An 8461-nucleotide genomic window follows, 5' to 3' on the forward strand; every position below is an offset into this window, starting at 1 on the left:
CCGCAAAAAGGGCAGATGTGTCAGAAAAGGGAGGAGGTGTGCACTATTGCCGGATACCTTTCGGTGCAATTGCGGCTCCAATGCGCATCCCGACAGACGGCGACGGTTAAATGTTGTGTAACGAAATGACTCATTAAGTCAAACTGGTGCACACTCCCTCCCGGAGCGCGATTTGGGACATTCGCGGCAAGTGAACAGGGTGACCATGGAAAAACTCAAAGGAAGCGAGTGGAAGACTGTGGTGACAACACTGCTCAGGTATCAAGCCACTCTCTCTCTCTCTCTCTTTCTCCCTCGGGACAGTCGGTGACAAACAAGGTGGTCGCGTACGTACGCCAATGGATACTGCAGCAAATGGAGGGTTCGTAGTTTGGTTCCAATTAGTGTGTGCGGGGGAGCAAAGGACACACCACCAACGAAACACGGTTCAATTAAATCGAATTGCCCGGAATCGGCCAAAATCGCTCCGGACGGAGCAATTGATTAGACGTAAAAAGGGAAATTGTTTTATTGTTTTGGCTTTCGCATACTAATGAGCGATTATGAGCGAGATTATTTTAAACGAACATCACTTACTTCCACCTGAACTGGCGACTGTGGCAACACATTTTTTTGCGGCACACCCTGTACCTGTGCCCCCTGTGTGTGTGGACCAGAGAAGGGGCAAATGACATGACCATAAAGCGACGCCTGCCTTTGTCATTTTAGCGTGTAATGTGCTCCGTGTTTCCTAGCAACCGGCACAGAGGTTCGTAGACATCATCCCTTCAACCGAAATTCTTCATCACTGACCCGTCAGCAAGAATTTTGGTGCCACTACTCTTCGGGATGGGGAAAACGGAAAAAAGCAGGGATGAAATCACGCCACCGAACCTACAAGAAGTCTTACTCGCGGGTAACTATGGGCAACTCTGTTCGGGGAGTGCAACACTTCCAGTTGGATAGGTGAGTTTTTACTGCTTCCAACTGCGCTGCTTTGTCCAACCAAAGGAGGACGAAGGATACAAAAGCTGACGAAAATAAAAGCGAAATCGCACGCGGTCGTGATTTCGGAACGAACCCAAGCAGCCCATTTAATTTGCCCAGTGGTGATGAATAGTGCGCTGAGTGCTGCTTTTAGTTCCGCAAAGCAATCGGATGGCGAATTCTCTTTCAGAGCAGATGTCACCAGAACACTAATGCCCGGAGTGAGCAGTTACCGGAGTGGAATTGCATCTGAGATTAGACGGACATTAAAGAACTTTGTTTTAGTACATTGGAATCACCGGAAAAAGCCTTCAGAATGGTCCAAATTTGTTACCGCTGTTCAGGATACTCTCTATGAACACTTTAATGTCGTTTTCTTCAAACCCTTCTCGAATGACACAACACGAATTTTAAGGCAAAACAATGTAACGTAAGACTTCCTACTTTAGGGTTGCCGGATTTCTGTAGAGCATAACCTTCAGAAAACCCCAGCGCCCTCCACCAGCATCGTTGAAAGGGTTTGTTCCTTTTTGCACCAGTTTTCCTGGGAAAGTTTTCACACACCTTCCTCCCGAGCTGGCACGAGCTGGGAAACGGCGAGCCTAAAAGTTCTGAAAGTCGTTGTGATAAATATTCATATCAGCAACCGGCGAGGGTACGCGTGGTAACTTTGGTAACTTGCCCTGGTGATGTACAGTGAAAGGTTCCTTGGGGGGAGGGGAACCACCGTACCACGACGGAGAACATTCGAAGAGATTTGGGTCCGTTGGAAGGTTATCACTAGAGACTGTTTCAGCTCCTTTGGAGAGCCGGGAGTATTGTTATTCAATTAGAACTGGAAATTAAGTCATTTCACACAAACACACATGGTTCTATACTTACTCAGTGTCTTGGTAGAGCCTCGTCTACTGAGCACCGAACTGGACATGCGACCCGGGACATCGCCATGGCATGGAACTTTACGAGAAACGTTCCGCTAACTTCACGACCGTAACACATCACCACCGTTGTCAGTCCCCTTTCGGCGACTCAATCAGGAAGTCGCATTGATATTCCACACAAAGCGCCGGATGTGACAACCTTGAACAGGACATCTTTGGGATGGCGTTTGAATGCATAACCTACAGCTTTTACCGGCAACGCTCTACTACTAGCCCGTTTTCAGGGAAGAGGGACGAAACTTGACGTCACATGCAGCAGAGACTATCCTCAAACTCCGAACCTCTTACTACCACAAAACTCACTAATGCCTGTTCGGGATGGAATTGAAGGGAAATTTAGTGTGTCTTGTGCAATGTTATTGTGTGTTTTTGTTTGAAGGAATTAAATTGTTTGAATTGAATGGGGCTCCAATTCAAGCCAGGGTGGAAACGCCGAATTGTGCGGAAATTCCAAGTAAAACTTCACACAATTGATAGAAAAGGTTTACCACATACACAAGCTGTTCGATCGATTCGAATTCAGTTATAGCATTGATTCCCCGTTGTTCCAAAAGGGAAGCACATTTTTCAATGGAAACCTTGCGGGCTGGCAGGAATTCTCAATGAAAGAAATTCCCGGGAACGCTCCCGAGTCCCCCGTTCGGGATCGCTTCATTCCGAAGTCTTTATTCTTTTCCACCCGTACCACGCTTTGCTACCTTTTAATATTTCTCCGGGAATACAGAGGCTTTTTTGAGCCTATTTCTCTGTAAAAAAGAAGCAAAATGTAAGTGGGAGCTTCCCGGGGACTCCGCGCATCCATTCGGAGTGGGTGGGAGATGGGGGTGAAACGGTGATTGAAGCTCTTTGTGTGTTATTCGCTTTATGTTTTTTCGTTGTAAATATATTAAAAGCGCAGAAATTTATATCCTTACCGCGTGTAGACTCGCGCCCGCACACCCGCAGTCAGGGCCTTTTTTCGGTTGTTATTGAATTTTTGCTTTTCCAAAGTCACTTCCGGGGCACGCCGCCTGGATTAGTATTAATTTTCTGTGTCTCGAATCACTTTCGCTACACACAGTGGCGGGCCACCCTTATGCGACTCTCTCTCTCTCTACCCTCTGAACCCTGCCACTCAATTGATCAGCAGCAGCGCGAACCTTGTTTTAGCAACAGTGCCGGGAGTGTTGGGAAGCAGCGTTGTGTTACTAAGCACACCGCCGTAGCAAGCCATGAAGTACGGCGCTACTGATGACGGGGCGCGACGATGACGGAGACGTACGGAACATGGGTGTGTATTGATGTTTTCATTTGTGCTCAGTATTATTGATGAATGGCAATGAGTATTTTGATTAAATTTCCACACGCCCAGGCGCAAGCAGACCCTGCCGGAAACGCCGGAAGAAGACACAGGTTCACAGCACATACACAGCAGCGGGGCCGGTACGGCGCTGTTGGAGCAAAATTGCAACTACAGCAGGACGGGATTTTGTTGTGATGTTTTCCTCTTTTTTTCTCTCTCTATCCTTCTCCCTCTGCCACAGTTTGCAACCAAGCGGTGTAAACGGTTCCAGTAGTTCGTACCAGCGAACGGTTGGTTGTTTGTGAAGGGCAAAGCGTATAAAATCCAATTATGACCCAATTTCAACCTCATCAGCATGTAAATTGACCTCGGCAGGATGTCCCCCTCCCCCACCCCCCCAATGAACCTACGGCTCCTCCCGTAACTGGACGTCGGTATCCGGAAATGGTCTGACGGTGCTGGTTATCCACTTGGGCCACACTTGGGCGTTGGTCAGTCAGAAGAGGTGGTAATTAAATTTTCAAAACCACTTTAAAACTCGATCGAATTAAATTCGGCACGACGGGATTTTGAGTCGTAGAAGTTAGGCCGAGGGTTTTTTTTCATCGGGTAAAAATAGTTCATATTACGCATCTGTATGTTCCGAATGGCAACTACACTGCTCTGTGCGGTTTAAATCTCCAACTCAGACTCATATACAGTCCGGCATCCGGCAGGGCGTTCTCGGTAGCCAATTCCATTAATGCGACAGGTTCCCTGCACCCCTTTTACTCGGCGAAACCTTCGCCCGCGTCTGAGGTTACCGCGTGATTTCCGTGAACACTTGGGCGGCTTCCTGGACACTGCAAGGGCGGCTGTTGGCCCTGGATGTGTACCAAAACCCTGCCCAAAATTGGCCTGGCTCGCAAGGATTCCGTTTTTCCATTTCCGGCCTAACCCGGGATCCTTTCCAGGGGGCGTTTTTTCGACCATTGGGCCAGTTTCCAGGAAAGGAAGTCCACCAGAGTCCACTAACCGAGATGGAACGGAATTGGCTTTGTTGGAGGGGCTCATCTCTTCTTTTTTCCCCTTCTCCTCACTCTCTTGTTACGAGATGACGCATTTCAGGGATGGGAAGGATGCAAAAGGTTTCTGCCCGGCAACAACAACAAAAAAAGGTAATGGAGAAAGGCTCCCATTAGGCGCGAGAGCGATGGGGAAAATGACGGGAGGGTTTGTAAGAGCGATTCATTCATTCGGGAGGAAGTGTAGCTAGGTCTTTTTCAAGCGAAGCCTTTACTTGCTCTTTCTTTCTCTATTTCTCTTAGTAAGTGTATAGTAGTGACTCTTAGATTTTTTGTTGTTGCTGGAGCTTATTCATTGACCTTCTAGTTGACAAAAGTACAAGAATGAAAGGAAGAAAAAAATCGAATGTCCGTCAATCCGTTGCTTTTAGGTCTGATTGTGGCGAGTCCGTGATTTCCTTGTACTATTTTCGTTGTAAATAGAAAAGAAATACCGAAAGGCGTGCTCGTGTTTTATTCTCTTGATTGACATGAATAAAATACACTTAAGTGAAACATGCGACGCAAAAGACTCGCTCACGCTCCCAATGTCAATCATTGCCGGAAATCGGAAACACAGCTCAAGAAGTCCTGCCCACCGCTTCCTCTGTGGAACCATTGCTTCCGAGGACGAAGAATAGATGTGTCCCCCTCCCCTCGTTTCATGCTTGAAACCGAACGGGAAAAAAACACATCCCAGAACTGTCCACCTTCACCACCAACGGAGATGAATGTTTAATTTCCGCCTATGACGTGAAGTGACCAACGCAGATTGTGATCACACGTCCAACCCGCTCCGATGTCACTGTCAAGTGGTGTAGTTTGGATCACCCCGCGTTTGAACTGTCCCGCAAACACGTGCACCACGCAAGGACAATGCTCTATGTGTATTTTTTGCTGTCCAAAGGATAGGGTTGTGCGGTTTTGAGGTTCTATTGTTCCCCGGGAACATACTTTCCACTGTGCACTGATTAAATAAATGACATCTAAATTATTTGTAACCCCCGTGTGTGAGTGTGTCACGCCAGAACCAGAACCCACTCAAACTGTCACTCACAAGGGACAGTTCTTTTGGGATGTTGTTGTGTGCGAAGTTTTTGTACCGCTCCTGCCCATTCCACCCAATGCATGATGGAGATTGCTCTATGACCAGGCGGACGGCCAAAAAATGCGCAACGTAATGCCCCACGGGGCAGGCAGGAAATGAACAGGACCCTACCAACCACCACCAACAAAAAAACAGTGACAGGAAACACTCGTCCAAGAAAAGAGCGATTCTCAGCAAGGTTTTCGATCCGAATGGGGTTCAAATGGGATCACTTCCCTCTTTCCGTTGCACAGCGATGCACGCATAACTCTCGTACGAATATGAAAGGCCAGCCAGTAACAACCTACGAAAAAAAAGGGTAAATTGTCAAGAAAACCGCACAACCGACTTCAGCTGCCCGGGCAAGTAAGATGCCCGGTGACATGCGGCAACGCGGCGTTGCGAGTAGGGTCAAGCGGAACCGATTCGATCCAACTCCAACCGCTTCGGACAACCCCTGGGGAACCCTTGTTTTGCTAATAATGGCGTACCCTCTAATGGTGGTTTATGATAATGCGTAATGCGTGTTTCATACTCGGGTGGAATTTTAATCTTAGATCTTCTTTTTTGTTGTTGTTTGTCCTTGAAGAGTGAAGGAGAGAAAAGGTAAGAGTGCTTACAATGGAGTAACAACAAAAAATAACGTTCTATTTGAAATCCTTCTTCTTCTTTCTACTAGGGAGGAGTGTACACCATTGGACGCCTACGCTTACTATGATTGACAGTTGTTTGTATGGTGTCGTTGTTTATAGGGGTAGAGTTGGAAGGCTAAGATGACAGGGCCTTACTTCAAACAAAGCAACATTTGGGGTTTGTTTTTTTTCGGGGTACAGTTCTTGGAATCCAATCTACTACCAAGTGACTACTAATGCCAAAAAAGAGGTTAAAAAAACATGGTAACAAAGTGATTAATATCCTAACCCCCAAAACAGGGATAATGAGATCAATCCCAAAATCTGATTCGATTAAACACACATTAAAAGAGGACATTGGACAAATTGCCACCGAACAACCTTTTGCTCACACCAGCGCCAAAGTGTTTTGTTTTTGTTTAGCGCACCAAACATTCGCATACTAATGGGGCAGAAGGGATTTGAATAATTCTATACCTAGCGTGTCGAACATATATGGAAGACAAGGGTGATTTCTTATGGCAATTACCATAAACCAGCGATGCGACAAGTGCGGTGCGACATTCTTGCACCAAACCCCTCCTGCCCGAAAGTGCCTCATCAATGTCAAGGAGCGCTTAACCCGCTCTCCCCAAAAAAGGGAACGCGTTTGATTGCGGCCGCCAAACGTGAAGTTCCGAACACGTGTCACCCGGAATCGATTGCCAGGGAGGTTGGAGGAGTGGCATTATGGCGAAGTGTGGAGTCCGTAGTTGATGAACTCGACACCACCATGTACGTTTACGCTGGCCGCGGATTGTCGGGCCCACGCCTACACAAAATTACCGCGTGTGTGCGCTATTGGACCCTGCTTAAAGCCGCACCGCGTGTTTGCGGTCAGGCGGTGGTCGCGTGATGGAAGATTCCCAACTACTACTATTCGTTGCTCCCAGCTGCACATCGATATGTATCGCAGAGGTAATCTCTTCGGCCTTTACAAGCTCCCGGGAAGGGAGCGAGGGAAAACGGGGCACGGTGAGAGGAGTTAAAAAGGTTCAATTTGCATAAAATTATCGACTCCCAATCGCGTAACCACTATACAGACGGGGGACCAACGGGGTACTTGGTGGTGGCACCATCAATCTGATCAATCTCGTATGTGCGTGTACCGTATGCCCTTGACAGTGGATAGTGGAATAGAATCGGCTTCTTTCTGCCTCGGTTGTTTGTTTACTTGGGTGAGCTGGCCTTTTTTGCTGCTGCTGTTGCGGCTTATTCTGATTGCCCTCTGCTTCAGTTTGCAAGGGCACCCGTGTGGCGCCGGTATTTGAAGCCGGTAAGCGTGCGAGCTCATTTACGCTTGGACGCTTGGATGGGGTAGGCCTCTCACCTTCCCCCCTCGGTTGGACAAGTGTTGTCAACTTCAACAGCACCGCGGCTTGTACGAGCACAATATGACCTATTCAGCACACGCGGGAACCTACCTAACCCTTCAACCTGGTTCTCGGTTCTCGGTTACGAAAGACTGATTTGCATTTGCCATACAAAAACAACTCGCCAGCTAGGAGCGTTACGTTGCCATTGCCGGTACCTGTTGACGTTGAGTCATCCGTTTCGGTCGCAGGTATGACACGGGTATATGAAGTCAGTATTCCCCCCTATCGCCTATCCCGGTAGCTCTTTCACGCATGGCGAATATTTGGAGCCTCGCGTGCGACCCGAGAGCTAAACTTCTCGGGACATCCAATATGCAGAGTGTGCTAGCAGTAGTTTCAAGGAGGACAAGAGTTGTGAAGTTGTCACGGCGTAAACAGCATCCATCATCACCATCAGCCGATGGTGGACGACCAGTACTTTTGGATCGTTCATAGCCCAGGAGACTAGGGAAGGGAGTTCTGACCTTCAGCAGCAGCAGCATCAGCAGCCATGCGCTGAGCGTACTGAAGCTACTGGCGTGCCCGCGTGATGTATGGGACAAATATTAGCCGCCTCGACCGCGGTACACCTTCGGCAGACGGTTCGTCAACAACACATTGCGGGATGGGATAGACAAACAACTCATCTCCGCGATTATTTGCATTCCTAGACGAGATCCCGATCAACAGCGAGCTCGCGAGATAGAAACCTGTTTGGAAGGCATGGGGGAGAAGGAGAGATCTATTTAAGTGAAAACTGTTGTTGTCGATATATCACGAGTCAATAGCACACTACTCCCAGCCGATCGGGCGTCTATGGAATGTTTGTTTGTTTGTTTGTTTGCCGCGGGAGCGGGATAGCGCTTTCCAGATGAAGAGGTTTGACAATGTAAAATAGACTCGGAGGAAGATGTCTCTGCATAATTCACTGTGCAGAGAGGAGCACTGATATGAAGCGGAAATGTTACCTAATTTAGCCAACTACATGTCTACTAAACGCGAAATCCGTCAAAAGTCCGTCAAAGATCTCGAGCAAAAGTTCAACCAGGCACTATAGACGGGACGGGCCGAAATGTCACAAGCGGCGCGTGTAGAACCAAAGTGGGTAAAGGACTA

General features: G+C 48.0%; 1 long non-coding RNA gene across 1 annotated transcript; it reads right to left on the reverse strand.

Annotated features, from left to right (window-relative positions):
• Nucleotides 1-1001: 1001 nt before the first annotated feature.
• On the reverse strand, nt 1002-2644 carry LOC133393896 (uncharacterized). Its single transcript, XR_009766464.1, has 3 exons — nt 2403-2644; nt 1849-2216; nt 1002-1765 (listed from the first exon to the last, which is right to left on the reverse strand). It is a non-coding gene; the product is annotated as an uncharacterized LOC133393896 (long non-coding RNA).
• Nucleotides 2645-8461: the final 5817 nt, after the last annotated feature.

This window comes from Anopheles gambiae, chromosome 3 (genome assembly GCF_943734735.2).
Source record: "Anopheles gambiae chromosome 3, idAnoGambNW_F1_1, whole genome shotgun sequence".
NCBI classification, from domain to species: Eukaryota; Metazoa; Arthropoda; class Insecta; order Diptera; family Culicidae; genus Anopheles; species Anopheles gambiae.